Raw genomic sequence first — 16,639 nt, 5'->3', positions numbered from 1 at the left:
CAAGACATTTGACAAATTCAAAATCCTTTTATGATAAATATTCAACAAACTAGGAATATAGGGAACTTTCTTAATCTGATTAAGGGCATCTATAAAACACACACACACACACACACACACACACACACACACACCACACAAGCCACAGCTAACCTCATATTAATGGTGAATGATTGAATGCTTTCTTTCCTAAGATTGGGAACAAGATAAGGATATCTGCTCTCGCCACTTATATTCAATATTGTACTGGAAATTCTAGTCAGGGCAATTAGGCAGTAAAAAAAATAAAGGGCATAAGACTGGAAAAAAAATAAAACTATCTCTATTTGAATGTGACATTATCTTGATATAGAAAATCCTAAGAAATTTACTAAAAATCTATTAGAACAAAAAAGTTAGTCAAGGTTACAGAATATAAGATCAATACATTAAATCAATTATATTTCTATATGTTTGCAATGAATAATCAGAAAATAAAAATAAGAAAACAATTCCTTTTCCATTAGCATCAAAAGAATGAAATACATAGGATTAATTTTTCCAAAAGAAGTGAAAAACTTGTATTCTGAAACATGTATAACACTGTTGAAATAAACTGAAGACCTAAATAATGAAAATACATCCATTTCGATAGATCAGAAGACTAACTATTGCTACGATGGGAATACTTCCCAAATTGATCTACACATTTAATGCAATCTCTATCAAAATTCCAGCTGGCTTATTTTTCTGAAATTGACAAGCTGATTCTAAACTTCACATAAAAATGTAAAGCACCCAGGATAGCCAAAACAGTCTTAAACAAAGTTGGAGGGCTCACACTTTCCAACTTCAAAACTAACTACAAAGCTACAGTAATCAAGACAATGTGATACTGGCATAAGAACAGACACATAGATCAATGAAGTAGAATTGAGAGCCCAGAAATAAACCATCATAATTATGGTCAGTTGATTTTCTGCAAGGGTTTCAAGACCATTCAATGGAAAAAGAAGAATCTTTTCAACAAATGATGCTGGGAAAACTGGATATCCACATGCCAAAGAATGAATTTAAATCCCTACCTCATACCATATACAAAAAATTAACTGAAAATGCACCAAAAATCTAACTGTAAAAACAAAAACTATAAAACTCTTAAAAGAAATATGGTCATAAATCCTTGTTACTTTGGATCTGGCAATAGTTTTTTAGGTATGACACCAAAGGCACAAGCAACCAAAGGAAAAATAAATAAATTGAACTTTATTAAAATTAAAAACTTTTGTGCTTTAAAGAATACCATCAATAAAGTGAAAGATAACCCACAAAATGGAAGAAAATATTAACAAGTCATATATCTGAAAGGGGCTTGTATTCAGAATATATAAAGAACTTTTACAATCCAATAATAAAAAGACAGACAACCCAATTAAAAAATGGGCAAAGGATGAATAGACATTTATTCAGAGAAGATATACAAATGGCCAATAAACACATAAAAGATGCTCAACATCATGAGCCATCAGGAAAATAAAAATCAAAACCACAATGAGGTATCACTTCACATCCACTAAGATGGCTATAATCAAAAAAGACAAGCGTCCACAAGGAGGTCGAGAAACTGAAACCCTTATACACTGTTAGGAGAAATGTAAAATGGTGCAGCCACTTTGCCAGTTCCTCAAAAGGTAAGACATAGAATTATCATATGACCCAATAGTACCGTTCTTAGGTATACACTCAATAAAAATAAAAGTATATGTCCATCTACATAATGCATAAAATATATGTCCATATACATATTTTATGAAAGCTTGTTCATGAATGTTCATAGTAGCAGTATTCATTATAACCAAAAAGTGGAAATAGCCCAAATATCCACCAATTGATGAATGGATAAATAAAATATTATATATCCATGCAGTTGGATAGTGTTTGGCAATAAAAAGAAATGGAATCCTGACACATGGTACAACATGGATGAACTTTGAAAGCCTTATGCTTATGAAAAAGGCAGACACAAAAGGCCACATATTGTCTGATCCCATTTCTATGAAATGCCCAGAATAGGCAAATCCATAAGAGACAGAAAGTAGATTAGTAGTTGCCTAGAGCTGAGAGGTTTGGAGAGAAATGGGGAGTGGTTGCTAATGGATATGAGGTTTCACCGTGAAGTGATAAAAATGTTCTAAAGTTGATCAACACAATGTTGATTGTGTTGATGGTTAGTGTATTAGTTTCACACATGTGATGGCTTGAAATAACATAAATTTATTGTCTTATAGTTCTGAAATTGGAAATGGGTCTCACTGGGCTAAAATCAAGGTTTTGACAGAACTGCTTCCTTTTAGAGGCTCTGGGGGAAAATTTGTTTCCTTTCAGCTTCTAGGACTGTGCATTTCTTGCCTTGTGACTTGGCTTCCTCCATCTTCAAAGCCTGCAGTGTAGTACCTTCAGATCTCTCTGACTCTGACACTGACTCCACTCCCACCCCACTTTCAATTATAAGGATCCTTGTGATTACATGGGTCCCACCCATATAATCCAGGAAAATCTCTACCTGAGGTCAGGAGTTCGAGATCAGCCTGGCCAACATGGTGAAACCGCATCTCTACCAAAAAAAAAATACAAAAAATTAGCCACCACGCCTGGCTAATTTTTTGTATTTTTTTTTTTTTAGTAGAGATGGGGTTTCACCTTGTTGGCCAGGCTGATCTCGAACTCCTGACCTCAGGTAATCCACCCACCTCAGCCTCCCAAAGTGCTGGGATTATAGGTGTAAGTCACCATGCCCAGCTGACTCTGGTATTTTCTAGCTGTGTAAACTGAAACAAATTATTTAACTTTCCCCAGCCTCTGACTTCTTATCTATAGAATGAGAATAATAATAAAATTTATTTCCCAGAATTTAACTGAGATAGTTCGTGCAAAGGTCTCTGCACACAGTGAGCACTCAGTAATAATTGCCATGCTGCTACTGTTGGTAATTATTCCCTGAGTCTCAGTTTCCTTTCCTCAAGAATGGGGATAATGATTCCTGCCTATGGACTTCATGGGGTTGTTTTTGAAGCTCTAACAAGCTAATAGACTGGAATGTGCTCTGAGGAGGAACAACAGCAGGACAAATGCAGGAGGTTGTTATGATTTGGCCTTCTTTTTAAAGGATGTTTGGCTTCCTGCAGACTCTGAATTATGCAGGCTCAGAGGAGCTTGGCACTGACTCTCAGTTCCCTGCTGCCTGGGGCCTCATTTGGATGTTAGTGGTGTCCATCCCTTCTCTAGACACACTGGGCAGCTGTTTGTGGGGACTACACAATGCCCAGCTGCCTTTAGGCCAGAGAGGCCCCTGGCACTGCAAACCCAGCCTGAGAGGGCAAGTCAAAGGTAAGGCTGGACAGGAAGGTCAGCAGCAGTCTTTGTGCTGCTTTCTGTCCCTGTGGGAGCCCTGGCAGGGAGAGGCTGTGCTGCTTCTGTTTCAGTTGGTCAGGCCACTTAATCGTCTTTTAATTGAGTCTGAACTTGCTTTTCAGGAGCAAGGGCAATGTCTGTGGCAGCTCTGTGCATATGGGCAAGGTGGGTGTCTACCCGCTTCTCTTGATGCTAACAGTTAGTTAATTTAGATTAAAATCAAGATTCAGGATAAACCTAATTTAGGCTAAAATTAGTTCATTTATGTTAAGCATTCTCCCCGAAAGGCAATCTGGCATAGAAGAATGTCCTGGGTTTGGAACTAGCTGCACCTGGTTTTGAACCACCCCCTCTCCCACCTGCCTGGCCTAGGAATATTTTGCAGCCCAAGGTAGTCCCAGAGGTCCCTCTATCATTTCCCTCAGGAAAGAGAAATGCATTAAATCTTTAATAAGACAGTAGAAATAAATTAAGAATTTCTTTCCAGAATCCCAGATTCCAGGACAAGGGATGGGAAGAGAGAAGGGCTCCCTTGATTTCCCCCATCACATACTTCCCAGTGTCCCTTCAAAAACATCTCATAGGCATTTACTGAACATCTCTCTAGTGCGAAGTGCTTTTTATACACAATCTCAGTTAATCTTCACAACATCTGTTCAAGGAACATAGTCTCATCATCTTGTTGCAGTTGATGGGATGGTTGGACATGTTGTCAGTCCTCGGATTTTTGAGTACGTGGCAGGCATTGGTTCATTAGCGAACTCATTCACCATATGAATGGTGCACACACAATGTGCTCACCGTGGAGAATATGGTGAATACAATTAGACACAGCTTCCGCCCTTGGTGGCAGGCATTAATCAAAACTCCACACAAACATATGTAAAATCACACATTTGGAAGGTGCTAAGGAGAGGTCTATAGTATTACAAGAGACCCTGAAGGAGCTTGGAGGTAGATTTGCTGGGATATGAGATATGATCAAGCCGTAACTTGCCCACGGTTGTGTGGGCAGTGGCTGAAGCTTGGAGAACTTGAAGTGTGGTGTAAATAAAGGTGACCTGATCATCTGGGACTGGCCCATGGACCATGTTAAAGCATTTGACCTTTACCCCTGGGGCAGGGAGAGGACATTAAACTACTTCCAACAGAAGGTGATGTTATCACATGTGCCATTTTCAAAGGTAACTGGCTGCTGTGTGGAGAGAAGGAGGGAGGAGACCAGAAGGGTTGCAGCTGTCCAGGGAGTGTATGTGGGTGGCAGCTTAGACTGCAGCAGTGACATGGAGATGGAGGGAGCAGATGACTTCAAGCAACATCTAGGATGTGAAATGGATAGTTCTTGAGGTGGGATAGATGGTGAGAAGAAAGCTCCTGGCCAGGCTGGCTTCATGTAACCTGTGCATAGCATGGAGGCCACACTCAGAGGTCCCATGCTTGGTTTAATGCTCTTCTTCCCCTCTAGCTTTATTGAGATAAAATTTATAATTTATTGAGATATAATTGACAAAAAATTGTATATATTTAAGTTGTACAATGTGATGATTTGATGTGCATATATAATGAAATGATTGTCACAATCAAGTTAATAACAAATCAATGACCTCACAGTTAACATTTTTTTGCATGTGGTAAGAATACTTAAGATCTATTCGTAGCAAATATCAAGTATGCAATACAGTATTATTAACTATAGTCACTATGCTCTACATTAGATCTCCAGAACTCATTTGTCTTACAACTGAAAATGTACACTTTGACCAACCTCTCTCTATTGTCTCCCACTCTCACTCCCATGCCCTGGTAATCACCATTCTACTGTCTGCTTCTATGAGTTTGCCTTTCTTCAATTTCACATATAAGAGAGTTCATACAGTATTTCTCTCTCTGTGCCTGGCTTATTTCACTTAGCATAATGTCTCCAGGTTCATCCATATTGTTGCAGGTGGCAGGATTTCCTTATTTTTTTATGGCTGAATAATATTTATTGTATATATACACACCACATTTTCTTTATCCATTTACCCATTGATGGACACTTAGGTTGCTTCCATATCTTGGTTATTGCAAATAATATAGTAATAAACATGGGAGTGCAGATACCAAGATGCTGATTACTCAAGATTGTTTTGGCCATTTGGAGTCTTTTCTGACCCCATATGAATTTCAGAATTGTTTTTTCTGTTTCTGTTAAAATGCCTTTAGAATTTTGATAAGGATTGCTTTAAATCTGTAGATCACTTTAGGTAATAAAGGCATTTTAACAATATTAATTCAGATCTTTAATCTCCTTGGTTAAATTTATTCCTAAGTATTTTATTATTTTCAATGCTATTGTAAATGTTATTGTTTTCTTAATTTCTTTTTCTGATGGCTTGTTTTTAGTATATAGAAATGCAACTGATTTTTTGTGTGTTGATTTTGTATCTGGCAACTTGACTGAATTCATTTATTAGTTCTAAAGGTTTTTTTTGGTGGTGCATTTGGGGTTTTCTATATGTAAGATCATGTCATATATAAAGAGATGATTTCACCCCTTCCTTTCTTACTTGGATGCCTTTTATTATTTTGTCTTGCCTAATTGCTCCGGCAAGATCTTTTTTCTTCATGTAGGCATATATATATATACAAACAAACTATATATATATTATTATATATGTGTCTGTGTATTTATATATATACACACAAAGTATATATATCATTATATATGTATATCTCATTATATATGTGTAAGTATATATGTATACAAACTATATATGTATATCTCATTATGTATAAGTACATATGTATACAAACTATATGTATATATAGTTTGCTTGTTTTTTGCTATTAACTTCCCTCTGAGAGCTGCTTTTCTTGCACTTCATAAGTTTTGGTATATTGTGTTTCTATGTTCATTTGTTCATTTGTCTCAAGATTTTTAAATATCTTTTTTGATTTATTATTTGACTCATCAGTTGTTTAGAAGTATGGTATTGGTTTCAATATATTTGCAAATTTTCCAATTTTTCTCCTGTTATCGATTTCTAGTTTTGTAGCTTTATGGTCATAAAAGATACTTGATATAATTTCAACCTTCTTAAATTTGTTAAGACTTGTTTTGTGGACTAGTACATGGAGAATGTTTTTTTGTGTGCTTGAGAAAAATGTGTATTCTGCTGCTGTTGGATGGAATGCTCTGATGGTCCCAATATGTCTATTAGGTCCGTTTGATCTATAGTTTTATTCAACTATGCTATTTCCTTATTAATTGTCTGTCTACGTGATATATCCATAAATAAAACCGGGATATTGAAGTTGTCTCCTATTATTATATTGCTATTTTTCCCTTCACAGTTCTGTTAATATTTTCTCTATATATTTAGGTGCTCCAAGATTGAGTGCATATATATTTACAATTGCTATATTCTCTTGATGAACTGATCCCTTTGTAATTATATAGTTACTTTCCTTGTCTCTTGTAACTACATGACTGTTTTTGGTGAGATACAAGACATCTGACCCTCTCCTTCTGGAAGCTGCATTGTGTTTCCACTGGCCCTGCAGTTTGCAGAAGTTTCTGTTCTCATTTCTAGGCTATTTGCTCAGTACTTTCTGTCTTGCTTAGGACCAACACCCTTGGCTCCTAATCTGGAACATTGGGTAATACTGCTGGGGTGTGATGGATGTGTGGGCTTAGGGGCACATGGGGAAAACTCTCACTACCATGGATTTCTAGTGCTTTTGTCATTGGCACCCTGGTTCACTCAAACTGGGGTGGCTATGAGTGGACCTCAAGCTTTTTTGATTGGGGTATAGAGAACAGACTCCAGCTTGGTCTACTGGGCCTGGTCATTTGATTCTAACCTATGGCCCCTGTACTCTTAGGCATTCTTATAGGCAGCTACATAATAGCTAGTATTTGTATAGGTACCCACTATGTGCAAGGCATCATGCATTGAATCAACTTGAACAACCGAGTGACATGGTATAATCATGTATTTTCCAAAATGGCACAACAATACTTTTGGTCTCAGATGCCTCCAATATCTTGCTTTTTTTTTCTCCAAGGGGCAGGGTCTATTTCTCCTCTTCCTGAAAACTGGTGGGTCTTTGTAACTGCTTTATTGAATAGAATATGGCAGACGTAATGCAATATGACTTCTGAGGTTGTTACAAAAGGTGATATGGCTTTTTCTTGCCTCTTTCTTTCTCCCCATTTCTGTTTCTCTCCGTGTCTCCCTGTCTCTTTCTCTGTCTTGGACTCCATCTCTTTCTCTCTCTCTCTCAATGCTTGCTTTTGAAAACCAGCCACTGTTTCCTGAGGGAGCCTAGGAACCCATGCATAGGCATCTGACCCACAGCCCCAGCTAAGCTTCCAGTGACAGCCAGAATTGGCAGCTGACCCATTGCCCCAGCTAAGTTCCCAGTGACAGCCAGAGTTGACTGTGATCTATATGGGATATCAGGCCTCACAATCTATAAGATGATTCGAGCCCTTGCCTTTCCATTGTTCCAGCTAATGTCTACTGGAGCACAGATGAGCTGTCCCTGCCAAGCCCTGCCCCAACTCACAGTTTCATGAGCAAAATAAGTTTGAAAACACTACACTTTAGGGCAACTTGCTATGTAGCCACAGTAACTGAAAACATGGGTATTACACAAATGGGAAACTCATTCCCATTTGTGAGTCAGGTTAATTGAGGCACAGTGAGATTGGCGCTGTCACTCAAGATAATACTGTTAGTATGTGGTGGCATCCAGATTTAAATCCAAGTCTGCATGACTGCCCCATACAACGTTGATTCCAGGGCCTGTACATTTACCTGTGGTGAGCCTGCATGAGTCAATGCATCAACTCCTCCTCTGCTATCCTTGAACTTTAAGGGGTTCCACAAGGTAGGAATAAGGATTCCCTAAGAAAAGCCAAGGCTTCAGGAATCAACCACTTCGAAGGAAGCAGAGAGAATGTCCACTCTCTAGCACCCTATTCCAGAGTTCCAGAAAGCATGGTTCTCAGAAAAAAAGCAACAGGCTAGGAGGAAAGGCTAGGAGGGAGTCAGAGATCTGGCTGATCCCAGTTAGCCATGCAATCTTAGCAAATCTTGAGCCTCAGTTTCTCCATCTGTAAAGTGGACAAGGTATGAAATTTGATAGTTAGGGGGACAAGCTGGGGTGGGGATATCATTCCTAGTAGGGGGAATGGGCTGAGTGTGGGTGTGGAGATGGTGTGCACAGGAGTGTTGGGGTACCTGCTTGGGGAGCCAAGCCTGGTACAGGAAGATCAGCGTGGGTGGAAAGGAGGCAGATAGGGTGGGCCAGGGCCACAGAAGCAGCTGTGCAGTGGAATTGAGAAGAGTCTGCTAAGGACTGGGAGTACAGGTTTGTGCTGTGTTAGAGAGGCAGCTCAGTCACTGGGAGCTGAGTCAGCACCCTGAGGCTGCATTCATCTCAGAATCATCAAGTGTGAGATGAATCTTATGTCCGTGTTCCTCGTGGTCCTAGTGTTTTAGCATGCTAGGGTCCCTGTCCTTCAGGTAGGGTGGCAAGGTGTGCCTCGATCCCTTGGGAATCCTGGGCCAGCTCTTGGATGTCATGCACACAGGGAAGGTCTCCTCCACTTGTGACCATCCCAAGCACACCAGCTCTGGAGCCCTTGGCTGTTCTGACCTTCTTTGGTGCATCTTTCCTGCAAGGAAATGTTGCTGGAGCTGGGCACCTTTAAGAAACTTTATGAAATGTCACAAACACCTTAAATGTGGAGAGAAAGTGCTGTGTACGAGGCAACCACAGGAAGAGCTGGGCATATGAAAGCAACAGTTCTCTTGGTGGCCTTCGGACGTGGCTGCTCTGCTCACACCAGGACCCCAAAGAGCTGGTCCATCCTTCACGGGTGGGAAGCCTCCTCCTGGCTGGCTGTACATCTCGATTATCAAAGCTGTTATTTGTAAACACTCCAGCCAGCTGGTTGAAAACTCTGACAACACTTGAAGGGAATGCTCCCACTTCCCCAGCACCCTGGAGTGGCGTTGGGAGGCACATGCTCCACAGCTAAGAAAGAGCAAGAGGTGGAGGCTGGAGATACCCAGGCTGGTCTGTGGAGGCTTTCTGGAAACATAATCCTACTGTCTAGAGATAATTGCTGTTAATTTGTTTGTAACATCCTTTTGAGACCATTCTCTGTGGGTGGATTTAAAAATGGCATCATTCTATATACCCTGTTCTGTAGCTGCTTCCTCCTTCTCTCTCTCTCTCTCTCACACACACAGACACACATACTTTCCTAGGTCAATTAGCAAAGATCCACCCTCTCATTTTTAATCTCTACCCAGTTTTTCGCGGGATGCACATAATAAACACTCCTGTTCTGCTTGTTCTACAATGTTTAACAGCCATCTGTATACATACCTCTTTGCATTTTTGCCCAATCATTTCCTCAAGTTACATCATTAGAAGGGTTAATTACTGTGTCAAAAGGCATGCACATTTTAAAGGCATTTTATATATATTGTTAAATTTCTTCCTTTGAAGGAGGCTACTCCAAAATGCATTCTTACCAGAAGTGTTTGAGAGCTCCAGATTCCTCCAGGGTATTCTCTTTTTCCATTTTCTCCAGTCTGTTAGGTGAAAAATGACATTTCAGTTGTTTAAAACTCACTCTTGGCAGAGTGCTTCTGCCTTTCCTGTACAGTGCATACTCATTCTTTCTCCTTGTATTTATTGAGTACCTACGACGTGCTGTACTGTGGTCAGCACTGGGGATGCTTCATCAGATGGTCCTTTCTGCTCTTATTGCTTTGCAGTGTGTGTTTTGCCTTCCAGACTTAGAGCATTATAGAAAGTTAGAGCTGTAAATGATCTTAGAGATTGTCTAATAACCTCATTTTAAGGAGGGGAAACTGAGGCCCAGGGAGATGTGGGGATTTGCCCATGGTCACACAGGGCAGCACATTCATGGTGGAATTCTAACTCTGAAGGCAGGGATTTAGGGCTTTCTACTTGTTTTGATTTTCTCCCCCAGCATGGGAGCACTTGTTGGTCAAATTCAACTCTGAGCTAATAGCACAGCCTCCCTGTGCTACAATTCAGGGGACATTCCAATGGGCACAGAGTAGGTGCTTTAGAACTTATTTATTGAAAGAATGTTGGTGCATAACAGAACAGAAGAAATGGTACATTCTGTTAAATTGTGCTGAATATTCCAGGAAGAAAGGCAGGCTTCTGTGGGGTGCCCTTCTGGGAAGAAATGCCTTTTTTTTTTTTAAATGAAAAAGAAAAATGAGTGGGCTTTTGGAATTGGTGGAGGAGGAGAGATGGGCTGCCTAAGGCTTGAGACAATGTGTTTGGAGCCGTCAGGTCACTGGAATTTCCCTTAGGTGCCTTTCTCCTACCAGAGATGGCCTGATAGAAACGGGGCAGGAGCTAATGGGAGAAGAGAGCTTTGTTTTCTCTGAGCGTTCCTATCTGAACCTAGCCTGAACTCTTGAGTAATTCCCAGGGACTGTCTCATGCCATTGTTATTGTCTCTGCTCAGCTAGCTCCCTCTTTCCTTCTACTTCATCAAAAAGTCTTTCTAGCTTGTCTCTCGAGAACATTTTCAATGCTGCCCCGGCCTTTTATGACGCAGGAGGTAGCTGAGTCAATGGAAAGACCAGAGTTTGGTTCTGGCTTCACTTCTGATCACAGTGGGACCTTGGGCAAACCTCCTGTCCATCCTATTCACACTTGTGACCCTCTCCCCGGGTGCCCACAACAGCCTTTTTTTTTTTTTTTTGAGATGGGATCTTGCTCTGTTGCCCAGGCTGGAAGGCAGTGGCACAGTCTCGCCTCACTGCAACCTCCACCTATTGGGTTGGAGAGATTCTCCTGCCTCACCCTCCCAAGTAGCTGGGACTACAGGTACGCACCACCACGCCCAGCTAAGTTTTGTATTTTTAGTAGAGATGGGGTTTCACCATGTTGGCCAGGATGGTCTCGATCTCCTGACCTTGTGATCCACCCACCTCAGCCTCCCAAAGTGCTGGGATTACAGGCATGAGCCACCATGCTGGCCCAACAGCCTTTTAATCCATCTCTTTGCAACTGCTTGCCTCCCTCCAATCTGTGCCCCTGCTAGTGCGAATGCATTATCACTCCTTCACGTAAAACCCCTCATGCCTCCCAGCCCTCTTAGAAGAGAGAGCAAAGTCCCTTACACTTCCACCAGATCTGTGTGGCCTGTCCCTGCTCCTCTTGTGCTTTGCTCCAGCCACGCTGACCTCCTTTACCAGCTGTGTGGCCTTGGGCAAATGCCTTCCCCTCTCTGAATCTCAGTTTCCTCATCTGTAAAACAGGCATTGTAATAATCCCAATCATTCTGTTTGTTATGAAGCTAACAACCACTTTTAAATGACTCTCAACTCTTTCAGGCTCTACTTCTCCAAAAGACATTACATATTCCAAGGATCCTGCGTCTCAACAAACCCTTTCTTCTGCAAAAGAACAGCCTGCTTTTATTCCAAGCTCTGAGATTCCTTATAGGAAGCTGTTTCTCTCCAGTTATGCCATGTTATGCCTTAACCTGGGCCAACAGTGTCTACACACGGAGAATGCAATGGTTGAGGCCAATTCATTAACAGGGATTGTTTTGCCACATCCTTTGTTAATTGACAACATGTCTGTGGAATTAGAAGCCTCGTGTTTATCTCTGTCATCACTTTCTCTCGGGGAGAATGGCACACAGGGATCAACAACATCCTTTCTCACAAAGAGCCCTCCTTCAACTTGATTTTCATAAAAATACTATTCTAGGAAGCAGGGGTCTGACTCTGGTGACTCATTTGCTAAGGGCTGTTCTTGGGTAATCCATCAGCCATTTTCTCAACACATTTTCATTTATAGGCATGCATGATAGGAAAATGATGGGCAAATATAGAAAGGACTGTGATATATGGGACTAATTCTAGGCACTTAGAACTGGGTTGGGAAGACTGAGCACATTCATACTGTAAATATAGTTTTTGGTCATGCTAGAGACGTTCAGAAAATAATGACTTCTCAGTGGGCCAAGGTGGTCAGGAAAGGCCTCCCTGAAAGGTAAAGAGTCAGTATCCCCATCTCACCAGTTAGGGTTCAAAGGAGTTACTTTCCTTGCCTGGCACAGTGACATTCCCCCCACCTGCCAAGATGCAGTTTGTCTGATTAAATTGAAAATATTATGAACTCCATCCAGAAAGACTAATAAGATGGAGGTTGATTGGATCAGACACTATTTTCATGGAGTGGTCCTGGGGTCAGGATTGTCAGCATGGGAATAAAGATTTGATTGTATAGTTCTCTGCTGTTTGTGAAGCACTCTTCATGTGCATTAAGTTTGGTTTATACACACAGCCTCATGTGATCAGCACCTGGGGAAACTGAGTCTCAGAGAAGTTCGGTACCTTAGCCACGCTGACAAAACGTGGTAAAATCCAGATGCTAGCAAGCACTTACTGCTGCAGATTCAGAGCTCTCTCCAATAGGAAAACACATTTTTCTCTCTTTCTCTACCCTGCATGGAACACAGGAATGAAAACAAAGGCTGGGAAGTCCAAAATCACACAGGCTAGAAGGAATCCGTGCAAGTTCTACCTATAAGCAGTGGCCTCCTGACACAGCATCCTGGCACGGCCTCAGGAACTTCCCAGGTCAGCCCATGTGCCCTGATGTTCCTGCATCTGCACAGAGCTATAAATGTAAGAAGATCAAGTATGCCAGCAGCAGGCTGATTGCTACAATGTGTTCTCAGCCTTTGTGCCTGAGAGCATGTCACTGACCCCCCTTCTGGAGCTAGGAGCCCAAGCAGAGGCTGAGAAGTTATTTGGGGGCAGGCTGGGGAGGGGGGTGATGTTAGGGAGGGAGTAGGTTGGATGTGTTTATAGCTCATTTCCACTCTGACAATAGAGCAAAGGCCACTTGCGCTTGGATCCATGTTGAAATAAATGTGCCAGGGCTGGAAAATTCCCAAGATGCTAAAACTCAGACCCAGTTCCCAGAGGTAGAAGTGGGTACAGGACAGGTCATTCTCTGGGCAGGATACCTTCCCCAGAGGGCCTGGTTCTGCCCATGGAGATCTTTATTTCTTCCCTCCTTTCCCCCTTCCTTTTATCCTTCTGTATTTAACAAATACCTGAAAGTTGCCTATTCTATAGTGACCTAGGCCTTTCGAAGTACAGGTATGGACAATATTGGCCCCACCTTTAAGATGCTTGGATACAAGAAAAAAACAACCCCATTAAAAAGTGGGCAAAGGACGTGAACAGACACTTCTCAAAAGAAGACATTTATGTGGCCAACAAACATATGAAAGAAAGGTCAACATCACTGATCATTAGAGAAATGCAAATAAAAACCACAATAAGATACCATCTCATGCCAGTCAGAATGGTGATTATTAAGAAGTCAAGAAACAACTGATGCTGTAAAGGATCTGGAGAAATAGGAATGTTTTTACACTATTGGTGGTAATGCAAATTAGTTCAACCATTGTGGAAGATGGAGTGGCAATTCCTCAAAGACCTAGAACCAGAAAGACCATTTTACCCAGCAATCTCATTACTGGGTATATACCCAAAGGAATATAAATCATTCTATTGTAAAGATACCTGCACATGTATGTTCACTGCAGCACTATTCACTATAGCAAAGACATGAAATCAACCCAAATGCCCATCAATGATAGACTGGATAAAGAAAAAAATGTGACATATATATATATATATATGCGCACCATGGAATACTATGCAGCCATAAAAGGAACAAGATCATGTCCTTTGCAGGATGGATGGAGCTGGAAGCCATTATCCTCAGCAAACTAACACAGGAACAGAAAACCAAACACCACATGTTCTGACTTATAAGTGGGAGCTGAATGATGAGAACACAGACACAGGGAGGGGAACAACACACTCTGGGGCCTGTCACGGGGGCGGAGGGAGGGAGAGCATCAGGAAAAATAGCTAATGTGTGCTAAGCTTAATACCTAGGTGATGGGTTGATAGGTGCAGCAAACCACCATGGCACACATTTACCTGGGTAACAAACCTGCATACAGTGCACATGAACTCCAGAACTTAAAATAAAAGAAAAAAAAAGACGGCCGGATACTCAGACAGATGAGGACATTTGTGAATCAGGGATTGCTGAATCTCTGTCTGTGATGGTTCATTTTATGTGTCAGCTTGGCTGGGCCATGGTGCCCAGATATTTGGTCAAATATTATTCTGGATGTTTCTGTGAGGGTATTTTTGGATGAGATTAACATCTGGAATAAAGTAGATCACCCACCATAAAGTTGGTGGGCTTATCCAATCAGTTGAAGGTCTATATGGAACAAAGGACTGACCTCCCTGAGCAAGAAGGAATTCCGCAGCAGAGGACCTTTGGACTTGACCTGCAAAATCAGCTCCTCCCTGGGTCTCCAGCCTGTCAGCTCACTCTGAAGATTTTGGACTTGCCAGCCTCCATAACACATGAACCAATTCCTTAAATGAATCTCTTTCTCTACATATATACATCCCAATGGTTCTGTTTCTTTGGAAGACCGTAAGACACCCTGTAATGTCACATCTCTTGTCCATGCCTACAGCATCTCTTGCCTGGATCTCCAAGGCCGTCATAATGCCAGTATCTCCTTTCCCATCTTCCCTGTGGCTACCAGCATTCTCTCACCAAGCACAGATTTGAGTACATTGTTTTGCTTGCAGTCCTTCCAGGCACCCCACCTTCCCCACCAATGCCTTCTAACCTCAGTCATCTTTACACTAGCACCTTCATGATTTTTGTTATATCAGACTTTCTCTTTGCTGACGTCAAAAGTAAAGAAGCAGAACTGAGAACTGAATTTCCTCCCCGTTATTCAGTATCACTCAATATTAAATTCACATTTAACACTATCAGAAAGTATTCCATCCCACATTTTGGGGAATGTTGGGTTACAGAATAAAACCCATTCTCCTTTACATGGCCTTGAAGTTCCTTTAGCATCAATAAGTACAGTTATCTCTTGGTATCCATGGGGGATTGGTTCTGGGAGCCTTCAAGATACACAAATCCCTGATATAAAATGAAGCAGTATTTGCATATAACACGTGCATATCCTCTCACATACTTTAAGTCATCTCAAGATTACTTGTAACACCTAATGCAATGTCACTCATCACTGCACTTGTGTGCTTTCAGTGTTGTAGGTGGCACATGGCAAATTCAATTTTTGCGTTTTGGAACTTTGAGGATGTTTTTTCCTGAATATTTTCAATCCACGATTGTTTGAATTCACTGAACTCACAGATACAGGGATATAGAGGGCCAACTGTATATATTAAGTGCTGGCAATGTGCTAGGCACCAAGCAATTCATCTTTAGTCCTTCCTCCAAAACGCCAAAGTGATTCCCCTGCACCACTCTCTGAGAAGTATGCCTTTTTTCTTTGCTTCCTGGAGAACTCATTCTGGAGCTCTGAAATCCAGCTACCTCTTTGTAAAACGATCTCCCAAGTATTACCTCAGCCCCCAGCAGTCCTCACTTCTGTAACATCATTTATTGTTGTCACACTGCAAATATTAGGTTGATGCAAAAGTAATTGCAGTTTTTGCCATTATTTTTAATAGCAAAAACCACAATTACTTTTGCACCAACCTAATATGTGTTTTTCTCCCTGGCCGAAGCTCAAAGGTGAAGGAGCATGTCTTATTCATTGTTAGGAGTTTTCAAGGGGACATCTCTATTTCCTGCCTGGTTTCTGCACACAATGAGAAATAAAACAAAAGACAGGAAATGGGGATCACACTATTACTTTTGTTGTTGTTGTTTAGATTAAGACTAAATTAGAGAATTTACCTTTTGCATGAGACTAAATAGCCCTGTTAGGTGAATCCAGAATTAGGCTGTCTCAGGGCTATGCGAGGACCACACAGGTAGGCAGGCTTCCCTACAAAGGGTAGAAGAGTCTGTCCTTGGTGAAGTGGCTCAGTAAACTTGCTCCCTAGAAAGCAGCTGTCTTCCAGGAGAAAGAAGGGCAGGCTTGGTTCTACAGGCCAGTTTTCCTTCTCACATTTACCAGTCAGGGGCTCATAGGGAAAAATCTGCCTTCATCCAGCCGTGGAGTGAGGCAGGGGTGTTTTACCTGCTAGGATTGAACTCTTAGATTGCACAGATTATACAATTTCAGAAAACCAGAGGGACAGGACCTCAGACATTAGCTATCTTGACCAGTGCTCTCATTTTACATATGAGGAGACTGAGTCCCAAAGAG

This window comes from Gorilla gorilla, chromosome 2 (genome assembly GCF_029281585.2).
Source record: "Gorilla gorilla gorilla isolate KB3781 chromosome 2, NHGRI_mGorGor1-v2.1_pri, whole genome shotgun sequence".
NCBI classification, from domain to species: domain Eukaryota; kingdom Metazoa; phylum Chordata; class Mammalia; order Primates; family Hominidae; genus Gorilla; species Gorilla gorilla.
The sequence above is the reverse complement of the archived record's forward strand: the minus strand, read 5'-3'. Positions refer to the sequence as shown.